The sequence below is a fragment of the Bombina bombina genome, chromosome 4 (genome assembly GCF_027579735.1).
Source record: "Bombina bombina isolate aBomBom1 chromosome 4, aBomBom1.pri, whole genome shotgun sequence".
Lineage (NCBI taxonomy): Eukaryota > Metazoa > Chordata > Amphibia > Anura > Bombinatoridae > Bombina > Bombina bombina.
This window is the reverse complement of record NC_069502.1, coordinates 481448509-481462865: the sequence shown is the minus strand read 5'-3', so window position 1 is coordinate 481462865 and position 14357 is coordinate 481448509.

Sequence of the window (14357 nt, the reverse complement as noted above, 5' to 3'; positions counted from 1 at the left end):
AGTGTAATGAGGATTTCAATTGGCTGCAGGATTTAATTTTTAAAGTGCGCCACCTGCTCACTGCTAACTTCGGTCTACAGATAATTCCACCAGGACAGTCCTTGCAAGGGTTGGCGGGAAAAACCATGTGTGATCTGGCAAAGTTTAGATAAGAAAAAAGAGGGGGGGGGAGTGAGAGAGTAAAGAAGGAAGAGGACAAGAGAAGAGTGTGAGATGAGGGACATAAGATAGAGTATATGAAATGGTCTTTTTACTACTAAGTCATATAATTATACCATGGAGCATACAGATCTTTTCTCCCTTAGATCTCTCACCACTATGGATTTGGAAATACTCACCATTGAGGACACCTTTGTTAATCAACAGGCTACACTATCGATTAGTGACATTTTCCTTCTCATAAAAGAGTACAAAATCTGGTGGGAAAAGAGGGCTTTGGAAAAGTACCTGTTAATGGACTTATTACCTAGGTTGAATACATTTCCTACCTTTAGGTGGATGATGCCACTTTCATCTTAGAGTGGAATAATGCCCTAACTACATGGTCAAAAAAACTTATGGAACTTATCATTAAACACAAAGAGATCCAGCTTGCCAAGGTCAGGGAGGAGTTGACAGACCTACAGGGGCAATTGAATAACTACACTGACCATCCTAAATACCATGAACTGGACAAGTTAACTTAAGGAGACTGTTGATAAATGATGACCATATCAACAATAGAGTGTATATTTGGTATAATCGCCCCAACAGACAAAATAGAAATAGGTCTAGATCTAGGTCTAGAGGCAGATACCCAGCCCAGGGCCAGGATAAGAAAGTGACATTTTCTGACTCAGATTATTCCGATGAAGAGAGAACAGAACAAGTTAGTCAAACACAAGCAGACATTCAGGTAGATGAGGGCCCAGCTGTCAGACTAAAAGTGACAGGAAGCAATAGATTCAATCCAATTGTTATGAGAACATTCACTAAGAATAAAAATACTTCTGAATTAACTCATAAAACATCAGCTGATGAGCGTAGACAGGAATTCCTAAGCGATAGCGAGGGGGATAATAGGCTCACAGGACTTGCAGTTAAGTCTTGTATTAAAACAGGTGAACAGCAGGTTTTTCACAGGGACACAAAAGCAAACAAAAGAGCAGGCAACATAGGAAGGGGCATAAGGGGCAGAGGAGGCAGAAGATACCACAGGAGGGGAGGGACACAACAAGTATGTAGTATGAAAGTGATCATCTTAGCAGACATTGAACTCACTAAACCAGAAGTAGAGGTTCTAAGTTATGGTTTGGGGTTTGTACCCAATTCTAAGTTTGATCTCTTTCAGAGATAAATAAAATGGTCAGGGATTTGACTTTGAGAAAGTTTTTCTGGAATAGAGATGAGTCCCCTGCCCCCATTAATACAGCTAACAGTGGCGTACAAGACTTGATCATGTTGGATCTCCCTAAAGTGTATGATTTAGTGGATTTTAAAGAATCCTGTGATTATCTCACATTACATGATCTTGGATTGCAAACCACAAATGATTAATTTACTCTGAAATCCTCCCATGGTGGATTTAAGCCCAGATCGATATTTTATCCAACAAATGAGAGAGGTCAATTTATTGAGGCTTTCCACCATAGGGTTGAGGAGAATTTGATAGCGTTGCCAACTAATTATAGAAAGGTATTTTCTAACCTGAGCCCTGAACAGAATAAGGCACTAGAAGTTCTCAGAAACAGAGAAAATATAGTAATTAAACAGTTGGATAAAGGTGGTAACATAGTGATCCTCAACAAAATAGGTTATGTTAATGAAGCCAAATGTCAATTGTTTGATCATAATGTTTATCAGATTTTGTTAAAGAACCGACTGAATTATTTAAACATCAACTGTGGTGCTTTCTCGATGATGGATTACAAGAGGGTATTTTGGACCCCGATACTGTAGACTTTTTCTTTGTCTCCAATCCTGTCACTATGATCTTCCATCACCTCCCCAAGGTGCATAAATCCCTTGAGGAGGTGAGAGGTGGAAGACCCATAATGGCAAAGATTGGGTCCCTTTTTGAAAACATGTCTTGCTGGATTGAGTCCCTTCTGCAACCACTAGTTTTTCAACTTCCATCCTATCTTAAAGGGACACTGAACCCAAAATTATTCTTTCGTGATTCAGATAGAGCATGCAATTTTAAGCAACTTTCTAATTTACTACTATTATTAAATTTTCTTTGTTCTCTTGCTATCTTTATTTGAAAAAGAAGGCATCTAAGTTTTTTGGGTTCAGACTCTGGACAGCACTTTTTTTATTGGTGGATGAATTTATCCACCAATCAGCAAGGACAACCCAGGTTGTTCACCAAAAATGGGCCGGCATATAAACTTACATTCTTGCATTTCAAATAAAGATACCAAGAGAATAAAGAAAATTTGATAATAGGAGTAAATTAGAAAGTTGCTTAAAATGTCATGGTCTATTTGAATCACGAAAGAAAAAATGTGGGTTCAGTGTTCCTTTAAGGATACCAAACATCTTTTAAACAGTCTTAGACAAGTGGTTCGGGAAGAGAGCTATATATGGCTTACGGTGGACGTAATGGGATTGTATTCAGCTATCCCCCATAATTTTGGTTTGGAGGCTCAGATATGCTTTGGATTATTTTAGTAACTATGACACAAAATTGAAGGATTATATTCTTAGAGTTCTAGATTTCTTACTCATTCATAATTTCTTTAAATTTGAAGGAGATTTTTACCTCCAAAGGCGTGGGACTGCGATAGGGGCTAAGTTCGCCCCAGCCTACGCAAACCTTTTTATGGGTTGGTGGGAGGCGTTCCATGTCTTTGGAGGTGGCAATCCCTTCCATGAGTCTATTAAGGTGTATAAAAGGTACATCAATGATCTCCTGTTCATCTGAACAGGAGATCAGGGTGATATACTTAATTTTGTCAAATACCTAAATTCGAATGATGTTAATTTATCATTTACGTATTCTTCTGACCCTGTTACTATACTGTACTTGGATGTAAATTTGATTGGGGATAATGATACCCGCATGATCCACACTACTCTCTACCGTAAGCCAATAGCCTCTTATTCTATTCTTAATGCTCGGAGTAGCCACCCCAGGCATACCGGTTTTGGGGTGGCCAAAGGCCTATTTATTCGCATTAAGCGGAATTGCACAAATGAAAATGATTGTGCTAAAGAAAGTGAAATTCTAATTTCCCAGTTGCTTGAGAGGGGCTACTCCGAGAAGATAGTGAGAAGAGCGTATTTGGAGGTTACTAGAATAGATAGAGATTCTATGCTAAATGACACTAACGGCTAGATTACGAGTTTTGCGGTAAGGTAAAAAAGCAGCGTTAACAGGTCCTAACACTGCTTTTTTACGCCCGCTGCTATTACGAGTCTTGCAGGTATAGGTGTACCAAACACTTTTTTTGCCTTACCGCAATCTTACTTACGTAAATTTTGTAAAGCCTTTTTTCTATGGGACTTCCATAGCGCTGGTATTACGAGTTTGTCCTTGGAGGACAAAAAGTGAGCGGTACAGCCTCTACCGACAAGATTCCTAACGCATTTTAAAGTCAGTAGTTATGAGTTTTACACTACAACGCTGTAGCATAAAACTCATAACTAAAGTGCTACAAAGTACACTAACACCCATAAACTACCTATTAACCCCTAAACCGAGGCCCTCCCGCATCGCAAACACTATAATAAAATTTTTAACCCCTAATCTGCCGCTCCGGACATCGCAAACACTATAATAAACATATTAACCCCTTAACTGCCGCACTCCCGCCTCGCAAACACTAGTTAAATATTATTAACCCCTAATCTGCTGCCCCCAACACCGCCGCCACCTACATTATACTTATTAACCCCTAATCTTCCGTTACGGACATCGCTGCCACCAACATTATATTTATTAACCCCTAATCTACTGCGTCCAACATCGCCGCCACCTACCTACATTTATTAACCCCTATTCTGCCATCCCCAACGTCGCCGCCATTATTCTAAATTTATTAACCCTTTAAATCTAAGTCTTACCCTAACCCTAACACCCCCTAACTTAAATATAATTTAAATAAATCTAAATACAAATTACTATCATTCCCTAAATTATTCCTATTTAAAACTAAATACTTACCTGTAAAATAAACCCTAAGATAGCTACAATATAACTAATAGTTACAATGTATCTATCTTAGGGTTTATTTTTATTTTACAGGCAAGTTTGTATTTATTTTAACTAGGTAGAATAGTTACTAAATAGTTATTAACTATTTAATAACTACCTAGCTAAAATAAATACAAATTTACCTGTAAAATAAAACCTAACCTAACACTACACTACAATTAAATAAATTCCCTACATTAAATACATGTAACTAAATTAAATAAAATTAGCTAAATTACCAAAACCCCCCCACTAAATTACAGAAAATAAAAAAACAAATTACAAGCTCTTTAAACTAATTACACCTAATTTAATAGCCCTATCAAAATAAAAAAAGCCTACCCAAAATAAAAAAACCCTAGCCTAAACTAAACTACCAATAGCCCTTAAAAGGGCCTTTTGCCTTTTGATAGAATTCTATCAGCCAATCGGAATTAAGGTAGAAAAAATCCTATTGGCTGATGCAATCAGCCAATAGGATTGAGCTCGCATTCTATTGGCTGATTAGAATGTCAGACTTCTGCCCGTCTGGAGGACCACTTCTGCCCGTCTAGAGGACCACTTCTGCCGGCTTCATTGAGTACATCTTGCCGCTTGGATGAAGACTTCTCCCGGTAAGTGAATATTCGGGGGTTAGTGTTAGGATTTTTTAAGGGTGTATTGGGTGGGTTTATTTTTTAGGTTAGGGCTTTGGGCAGCAATAGAGCTAAATGCCCTTTTAAGGGCAATGCCCATCCAAATGCCCTTTTCAGGACAATCGGGAACTTAGGTTTTTTTTAGTTAGGCTTTTATTTGGGGGGTTGGTTGTGTGGGTGGTGGGTTTTACTGTTGGGGGGGTTGTTTGTATTTTTTTTTACAGGTAAAAGTGCTGATTTATTTGGGGCAATGCCCCGCAAAAGGCCCTTTTAAGGGCTATTGGTAGTTTAGTTTAGGCTAGGTTTTTTTTTCTTATTTTGGGTGGGCTCTTTTATTTTGAAAGGGCTGTTTAATAAGGTGTAATTAGTTTAAAGTTCTTGTAATTTGTTTTTTATTTTCTGTAATTTAGTGTTTGTTTTTTTGGCAATTTAGCTAATTTTATTGAATTTAGTTAATTGTATTTAATTTAGGGAATTTATTTAATTGTAGTGTAGTGTTAGGTGTTAGTGTAACTTAGGTTAGGTTTTATTTTACAGGTAAATTTGTATTTATTTTAGCTAGGTAGTTATTAAATAGTTAATAACTATTTAGTAACTATTCTACCTAGTTAAAATAAATACAAACTTGCCTGTAAAATAAAAATAAACCCTAAGATAGATACAATGTAACTATTAGTTAGTTATATTGTAGCTAGCATAGGGCTTATTTTATAGGTATTTTGTTTTAAATAGGAATAATTTAGGGAATGATAGTAATTTGTATTTAGATTTATTTAAATTATATTTAAGTTAGGGGGTGTTAGGGTTAGGGTTAGACTTAGGTTTAGGGGTTGATAAATTTAGAATAGTGGCGGTGACGTTGGGGATGGCAGATTAGGGGTTAATAAATGTAGGTAGGTTGCGGTGACATTGGGGGAGGGAGATTAGGGGTTAATAAGTATGATGTAGGTGGCGGTGATGTCGGGGGCGGCAGATTAGGGGTTAATAAGTGTAAGATTAGGGGTGTTTAGACTCGGGGTTCATGTTAGGGTGTTAGGTGTAAACATAAAATTTGTTTCCCCATAGGAATCAATGGGGCTGCGTTACTAAGTTTTACGCTGCTTTTTTGCAGGTGTTAGACTTTTTCTCAGCCGGCTCTCCCCATTGATGTCTATGGGGAAATCGTGCACGAGCACGTACAACCAGCTCGCCGCTCACTTAAGCAGCGCTGGTATTGGAGTGCGGTATGGAGCTCAATTTTGCTCTACGCTCACTTCTTGTCTTTTAACGCTGGGTTTGTAAAAACACGTAATACCAGCGCTGCAGGGAAGTGAGCGGTGAGAAAAAACTGCACATTAGCACCGCACCCCTCATAACGCAAGACTCGTAATCTACCCGTAAGGTACTTGACAATAAAAAGAATAGGGACTGATCGTTACAGACCCCTATTCATAACTACTTACAGCCCTCAGTTTACAAAGATTTGTGACATAATCAATAAACATTTACCAATACTCACTGTAGAGGACAGCCTAAAAGATTTTGCTTCAAAAGGTTGTAAGTTTGTTGTCAAAAGGGGCTGCACTTTGGGCAACATATTATCACCTAGCATGTTAAGGCCATCAGGATCAAACATGAGCAGTTGGCTAAGTGTCAAAGGCCACTATAAATGTCACTTTAGAAACTGTATAGCTTGTGGTTTCTCTAAGATAACTAGAACTTTTCAATTAAGAACTACACAGCGGGTATATGACCTATCAAGCTGCACAAACTGTCAAACTAATTTTGTGGTATATCTGGTGGAATGCGCCCTATGTGATAAACAATACATTGGTTGCACCTCCAGGGAAGCACGCAGCAGAATTAGGGAACATCTCAAAAACATAGAGAATGGATTGGAATGATCTGACTTGGTCAGACACTTCATCTATGTACATAAACAGAACTTGACCAGTTTTAACCCCTTGAGTTCTAATGATGTCTCAGAGCCGTCACTAGTACTCTCCCACTTTGAGGGAGCTCTGGGGACTCCCAACTGCTCCTACCCCAGCATAGTGACAGGCATCGCTGGGGCTTCACGTTACGCACGGTGACGTCATGCGCAATGACGTGATGACGTCACCGCGCAACTTTATTTAACATTAACAATGTTAAATATAGGAGCAGGGGGCATGCTGCTTAGAAGCCTGTATCTCAAGCATCTAAGCACTGATACAGACCCCCAAGACCAATCGTTGGAAAGGTAATTGTCTAACCTTTCCAACGGTGCAAGTCTTGGGGATCTGAAATAAAAAAAAAGTTAAAAAAAATATATTTTTAAAAATATAAAATAAAAAATACCTTTAAAAACCCTTAGCACCCAGGTGGGAAAGTGCTTAGCACTCAAAGGGTTAAATGGCAGGTTATTGAGCAGGTTCGTACACCTGTGAGAGGAGGTGACAGGACAGATAGGCTCTTACACCAAGAAGCCTTCTGGATTTTTCAGTTAAAAACAGAAAACCCTATGGCTTCAATATAGCAGGAGACATCATAAATTTTTGGTCTAATAGGAAATAGTCATATATATATACAATTAAGGTGTTAACTTATGTTCTATGAAAGTGCTAGAGCTATCCCTGTCACTAACACAACCCCCCCTCCTCCCCCCTTGGCCCTCCTAGCTAAATTCCCTAATAAGCGATAGTGAATTTATTGTTTCCTCTCTTTTCCCCTAAAAGATCATTACTGTAGGGTTTAAGATATGCTGTTTGAGCAATAGCAGGGATCATAATATTATATATTCCTAAATATTTGTAAAGGGTTGGATTAAGAGTGTTTGTATTTAATAGGTACTCTAAGTAGGGCTCAAATTAATTAGCTACGTGTAATTCAGCATATTATCAAAACATTAGAGCATTGCTCCTACCTTATGGACAGTTTAGATTATGTGTTTAAGGTTTATATATAGATTGCGATGTCCAACAATATGTTTTTATAACAATAAGGAGGTTAATAAGAGATGCTTTACAATGATTAACTGTGTGTAATATGTGGTTTCATATTTTAATTAACATGTATATATCTGTCCTTTTCAAATATGTCAGCAGAGCCCCTTCATTGTTTCTAAGTGAGGTTTGATGTATGTATCTTTAAATGACACAGCTATTTTTTAATTACCAATCACTATGTTTGCTAGTTAAGCTATCCATTATGGCAATAGGTCTAAGATTAAGACACAAGTTTGCCGAAACGCGTAAGACAAGTCATGTTGCTGTGTTCATAATTTGGATTTTATCATCTTTGTATCCCCATGGTCTATGTGATCGAATAAAAGCTGGTTTTAACTTTTACCTTGTGCCTGGAGGTTTGTTGGTATTATGTTTGTTTATCTATAATAAATGTTAGTAGCATCTTATCACCACTGGTTGCAAATGGGTTAAAATGCTCAAAGTGCGGTTCCCCTGTACCTTTTACAAGTTCATTGTTGCCTGTGCCCCCCCCCCCCCTCCTTATTTTATTGAGGCTGACAGCACTGCACAGAGGCAGGCAGAAGGTGCAGGGAAGTGCAGGGACGTAAGTATCCTGCACTTGTGTAAGAGACTGTGAGGGTTAGAATAGCCAGCTGTGCTAGGAGAAAGTTTGTGGGCAAAGCCACTATGTTACCAAAAATGAATGTCCTGGGGCAAAAAACAAAACAAAACAAATTTTTTCCTATGTCCCTCTGCTAGGCCCCATCATGAGCAAGGCTTTAGATGGTCGCATATTTGGGCTAACTCTAGGGCCACCTATGCTTTCTAGCACTGAACCTCTGACCCTTGTATTGTAAAATGTTTAACTATGCAGAGTGAAAACATTGCAGTATACGTTCATATTTATTTTTACCTCATTTCCTGTAATTTCATTTTCATGTAATTCATTCATTAAAGGGACAGTAAACTCCAAATGTGTTATTGTTTATAAAGATAGATAATCCCTTTATTAAATATTCCCCAGTTTTGTACAGCCAACAAAGTTATATTAATACTCATTTTACCTCTGTGATTACCTTGTATCTAAGCCTCTTCTGACAGCTCCCTGATCACCTGACCATTTATTTATTATCTATTGACTTGCATTTTAGCTAATTAGTTTTGTGTTGTGCACAGCTTCATGGGCGTGAGCACAATGTTATCTATATGGCCCACATGAACTAGCAGTCTCCTCTTGTGAAAGCAAATAAAAAAAGCATGTGATAAGAGACTGTCTGTGGTGGCTTAGAAACAGGCAGAAATTTAGAGGTTTAAATGTTATAAAGTATATTAATATAGCAATGTTGGTTGTGCAAAGCTGGGGAATGGGTAGTAAAGGCGTTATCTAACTTTTTAAACAATAACAATTTTGGTGTTGACAGCCAAAATTGAAATCCACATGGATGCATTTTAGTTTTGAATAGAAATATTGTTTGTAGTATACACTTATTAGCAAAAATGCTTCTAATAAAGCTATAGCTGTTTTAAAAATGTATTTAAGTATGCACCGTGCACCAGCATTTTAAACACAGCACTTGCTCAGAGAGCCTAAGATGCTTGTACCATCTGGTTATGAATCAGTTTGTTAATTGCTGATATTGGCACTCTGAGCAGCTGCAGTATGTAAAATGCTGGTGCACTGAGAATATCTAACTATGCTTCACATGCACGTGCAGAGAAAATGTTAACACTAAAACAGTGATAGCTTTTACTAGAAGCATTTTTGCTAATACATGTATAATGCAAATATGTTTCTATTCAAAGATGTAATTCATCTATGTGCATTTAAATTTTGACCGGAATGTCCCTTTAATATCTGTCCCTAACTGGACTCAGCAGAAGTGATAAGATTAGTCATAACACTAGATTGCTTAGTTCCATTTCTACAATTAACTTTACTCATCAGTAACCCTAAATGTACTGCACATTTCCCACACATTAACCCACTACTCCTCATGACCACCTAACAGGAATTTACCCTAACCATGTCTTACTATTACCCCATAGCAGCTGGACCCCATCACAATTAAGCCTATATTGCATGTACTCCCACATACCCTAACACTCCCTTCACCAATGGGAACCTCTTGAAACTTAACTGCCCCCACTACCTAATTAACCCTCTGAGTCCTGACACCCTGAGCACCTAGTTAATTGCCCTGAAGTGATTAACAAATCAGAAGACGAGCACTCAGTTCTGATATCAAGGCTTGTATACTGGTAGGTCATTTAGCTGCTGTGGTGTCATGTAGGCACTATGTTAGGCCATTGGGGTGAGGGAACATTATAGGTACAGGGGTTTCCTGTAGGTCAGGGCATATGTATGGCTCCATAGAGTTGTATTGTCTATTGAATTCATCTATATTTTATCCTTCTGCTTTAGATCTCTAAAACTACATATGTCACTAGGGCAGGGGTGGCAACATTTTGTCGAGAGTATGTGCCCAAACTGGCAATAAAGTTATAAACATTTGCACAGCTGCTCATGGTAACTTAGCATGCTTATTGTATGTACTAATACACACTGCCATGAATGTCTGCTTTGCCCATACAACACAATCATTTATTTGGTTTGCTGTGTTCAGTATGGTGGAAGGCTAGGAGCAGAACGCCATCTAAATAGTATCATGTTCTACCTTGGGCACTCATGTTGTCACCACTGCAGTAAGCTAACACATAAGGTACTTGACTTGTGTCTAAAAGGTTTACACACCTCGTTATTCTATGGTGCATTGCCTTATTGGTATTTTTTACCTACCACCAATGCAACAAATAAATTGCATTATAGTGGATTTGAATTTTGATTAAAGGCATTTTGGCTGTTTCAGTGGTGCTTTTTACTATGCAAATGCATAGGGTATAGTGGTGTGTTTAGTTTTTGTGCTGTCTTGGGCACTGGGAAATATACTATCCTTGAATCCTTCTTATCAACAGTTTTAGCTCATATTAGCCTCATATATTTCTCACAACCAGAAGCCAGAGACACATGGAGGGATCATGCTTCCCCAACAGACAACCAGTAATAACTTATTTGTAATTAAGGTTAATAAATAAAACATTTAGAGAGCTTAAGAATGAGAAGGTATCATGCCATAGAACTAATACACTAAGGCCTAGATTTAGAGTTCAGCGTTAGCCGTGAAAACCAGCGTTAGAGGCTCCTAACGCTGATTTTAGGCTACCGCCGGTATTTGGAGTCACTCAAAATAGGGTCTAACGCTCACTTTTCAGCCGCGACTTTTCCATACCGCAGATCCCCTTACGTCAATTGCGTATCCTATCTTTTCAATGGGATCTTCCTAACGCCGGTATTTAGAGTCGTTTCTGAAGTGAGCGTTAGACATCTAACGACAAAACTCCAGCCGCAGGAAAAAAGCAGGAGTTAAGAGCTTTCTGGGCTAACGCCGGTTCATAAAGCTCTTAACTACTGTACCCTAAAGTACACTAACACCCATAAACTACCTATGCACCCCTAAACCGAGGTCCCCCCACATCGCCGCAACTCGATTACATTTTTTTAACCCCTAATCTGCCGACCGCCACCTACGTTATACTTATGTACCCCTAATCTGCTGCCCCTAACCCCGCCGACCCCTGTATTATATTTATTAACCCCTAACCTGCCCCCCACAATGTCGCCGCAAGCTACTTACAATAATTAACCCCTAATCTGCCGACCGCAAAGCGCCGCCACCTACGTTATCCTTATGTACCCCTAATCTGCTACCCCTAACCCCGCCGACCCCTGTATTATATTTATTAACCCCTAACCTGCCCCCCTCAACGTCGCCGACACCTGCCTACACTTATTAACCCCTAATCTGCTGAGCGGACCTGAGCGCTACTATAATAAAGTTATTAACCCCTAATCCGCCTCACTAACCCTATAATAAATAGTATTAACCCCTAATCTGCCCTCCCTAACATCGCCGACACCTAACTTCAATTATTAACCCCTAATCTGACGACCGGAGATCATCGTTACTATAATAAATGTATTAACCCCTAAAGCTAAGTCTAACCCTAACACTAACACCCCCCTAACAAATATAATTTAAATCTAACAAAATTAATTAACTCTTATTAAATAAATTATTCCTATTTAAAGCTAAATACTTACCTGTAAAATACATCCTAATATAGCTACAATATAAATTATAATTATATTGTAGCTATTTTAGGATTAATATTTATTTTACAGGCAACTTGGTAATTATTTTAACCAGGTACAATAGCTATTAAATAGTTAAGAACTATTTAATAGTTACCTAGTTAAAATAATAACAAAATTACCTGTAAAATAAATCCTAACCTAAGTTATAATTAAACCTAACACTACCCTATCAATAAATTAATTAAATAAAATACCTACAATTACCTACAATTAACCTAACACTACACTATCAATAAATAAATTAAATACAATTGCTACAAATAACTACAATTACATAAACTAACTAAAGTACAAAAAATAAAAAAGAACTAAGTTACAAAAAATAAAAAAATATTTACAAACATAAGAAAAATATTACAACAATTTTAAACTAATTACACCTACTCTAAGCCCCCTAATAAAATAACAAAGACCCCCAAAATAAAAAAATGCCCTACCCTATTCTAAATTAATAGAGTTAAAAGCTCTTTTACCTTACCAGCCCTGAACAGGGCCCTTTGCGGGGCATGCCCCAAGAAAATCAGCTCTTTTGCCTGTAAAAAAAAACATACAATACCCCCCCCCAACATTACAACCCACCACCCACATACCCCTAATCTAACCCAAACCCCCCTTAAATAAACCTAACACTAAGCCCCTGAAGATCTTCCTACCTTGTCTTCACCATCCAGGTATCACCGATCCGTCCTGGCATCCGGTGCTGAAGAGGTCCAGAAGAGGCTCCAAAGTCTTCCTCCTATCCGGCAAGAAGAGGACATCCGGACCGGCAAACATCTTCTCCAAGCGGCATCTTCGATCTTCTTCCATCCGGTGCGGAGCGGGTCCATCTTGAAGCAGCCGACGCGGATCCATCCTCTTCTTCCAGCGTCTCCCGACGAATGACGGTTCCTTTAAGGGACGTCATCCAAGATGGCGTCCCTCGAATTCCGATTGGCTGATAGGATTCTATCAGCCAATCGGAATTAAGGTAGGAATATTCTGATTGGCTGATGGAATCAGCCAATCAGAATCAAGTTCAATCCTATTGGCTGATCCAATCAGCCAATCAGATTGAGCTCGCATTCTATTGGCTGTTCCGTAGCTATATTAGGATGTATTTTACAGGTAAGTATTTAGCTTTAAATAGGAATAATTTATTTAATAAGAGTTAATTAATTTCGTTAGATTTAAATTATATTTAAGTTAGGGGGGTGTTAGTGTTAGGGTTAGACTTAGCTTTAGGGGTTAATACATTTATTATAGTAGCGATGATCTCCGGTCGTCAGATTAGGGGTTAATAATTGAAGTTAGGTGTCGGTGATGTTAGGGAGGGCAGATTAGGGGTTAATACTATTTATGATAGGGTTAGTGAGGCGGATTAGGGGTTAATAACTTTATTATAGTAGCGCTCAGGTCCGCTCGGCAGATTAGGGGTTAATTATTGTAAGTAGCTGGCGGCGACGTTGTGGGGGGAAGGTTAGGGGTTAATAAATATAATATAGGGGTCGGCGGTGTTAGGGGCAGCAGATTAGGGGTACATAGGGATAATGTAAATTGCGGTGGTTTACGGAGCGGAAGATTAGGGGTTAATAATATAATGCAGGGGTCAGCGATAGCGGGGGGCGACAGATTAGGGGTTAATAAGTGTAAGGTTAGGGGTGTTTAGACTCGGGGTACATGTTAGAGTGTTAGGTGCAGACGTAGGAAGTGTTTCCCCATAGGAAACAATGGGGCTGCGTTAGGAGCTGAACGCTGCTTTTTTGCAGGTGTTAGGTTTTTTTTCAGCTCAAACAGCCCCATTGTTTCCTATGGGAGAATCGTGCATGAGCACGTTTTTGAGGCTGGCCTCGTCCGTAAGCAACTCTGGTATCGAGAGTTGCATTTGCGGTAAAAATGCTCTACGCTCCTTTTTTGGAGCCTAACGCAGCATTTTTTTGAACTCTCGATACCAGAGTTAATTTTATGGTGCGGCCAGAAAAAAGCCTGCGGAGCGTTAACAGCCCATCTACCGCCAAACTCCAAATCTAGGCCTAAATATTCCTACCCTAGGCACAGTTCTATTTGGCTTTGGCTAAATACTCCCCTGCCTAGACATCTGTATTATATTTATCACAAATATAATAAATACAAATGATCTTTTTAATAAACAATGGCACCTAATTTACCATACATATAGTTTGGTTTTACTATTCTCCCCCTAATTTGTTAGAGCATATAATTTACACACTACCAGTCCTGCAAGTCCATGTGTTTACCTCCTTGAAGGGGTTAAATAACTTATTTAAACTACCGCTCAGGAGCCCAACAAAGGGTTTATATATCTTCACCCACAATCACACACCAATAGTGACCAAACACTAGTAAAATCCACCCCCACATCATTCCACATTTGTAAAAAAAAAACATAATATCTTCCTAATACACCT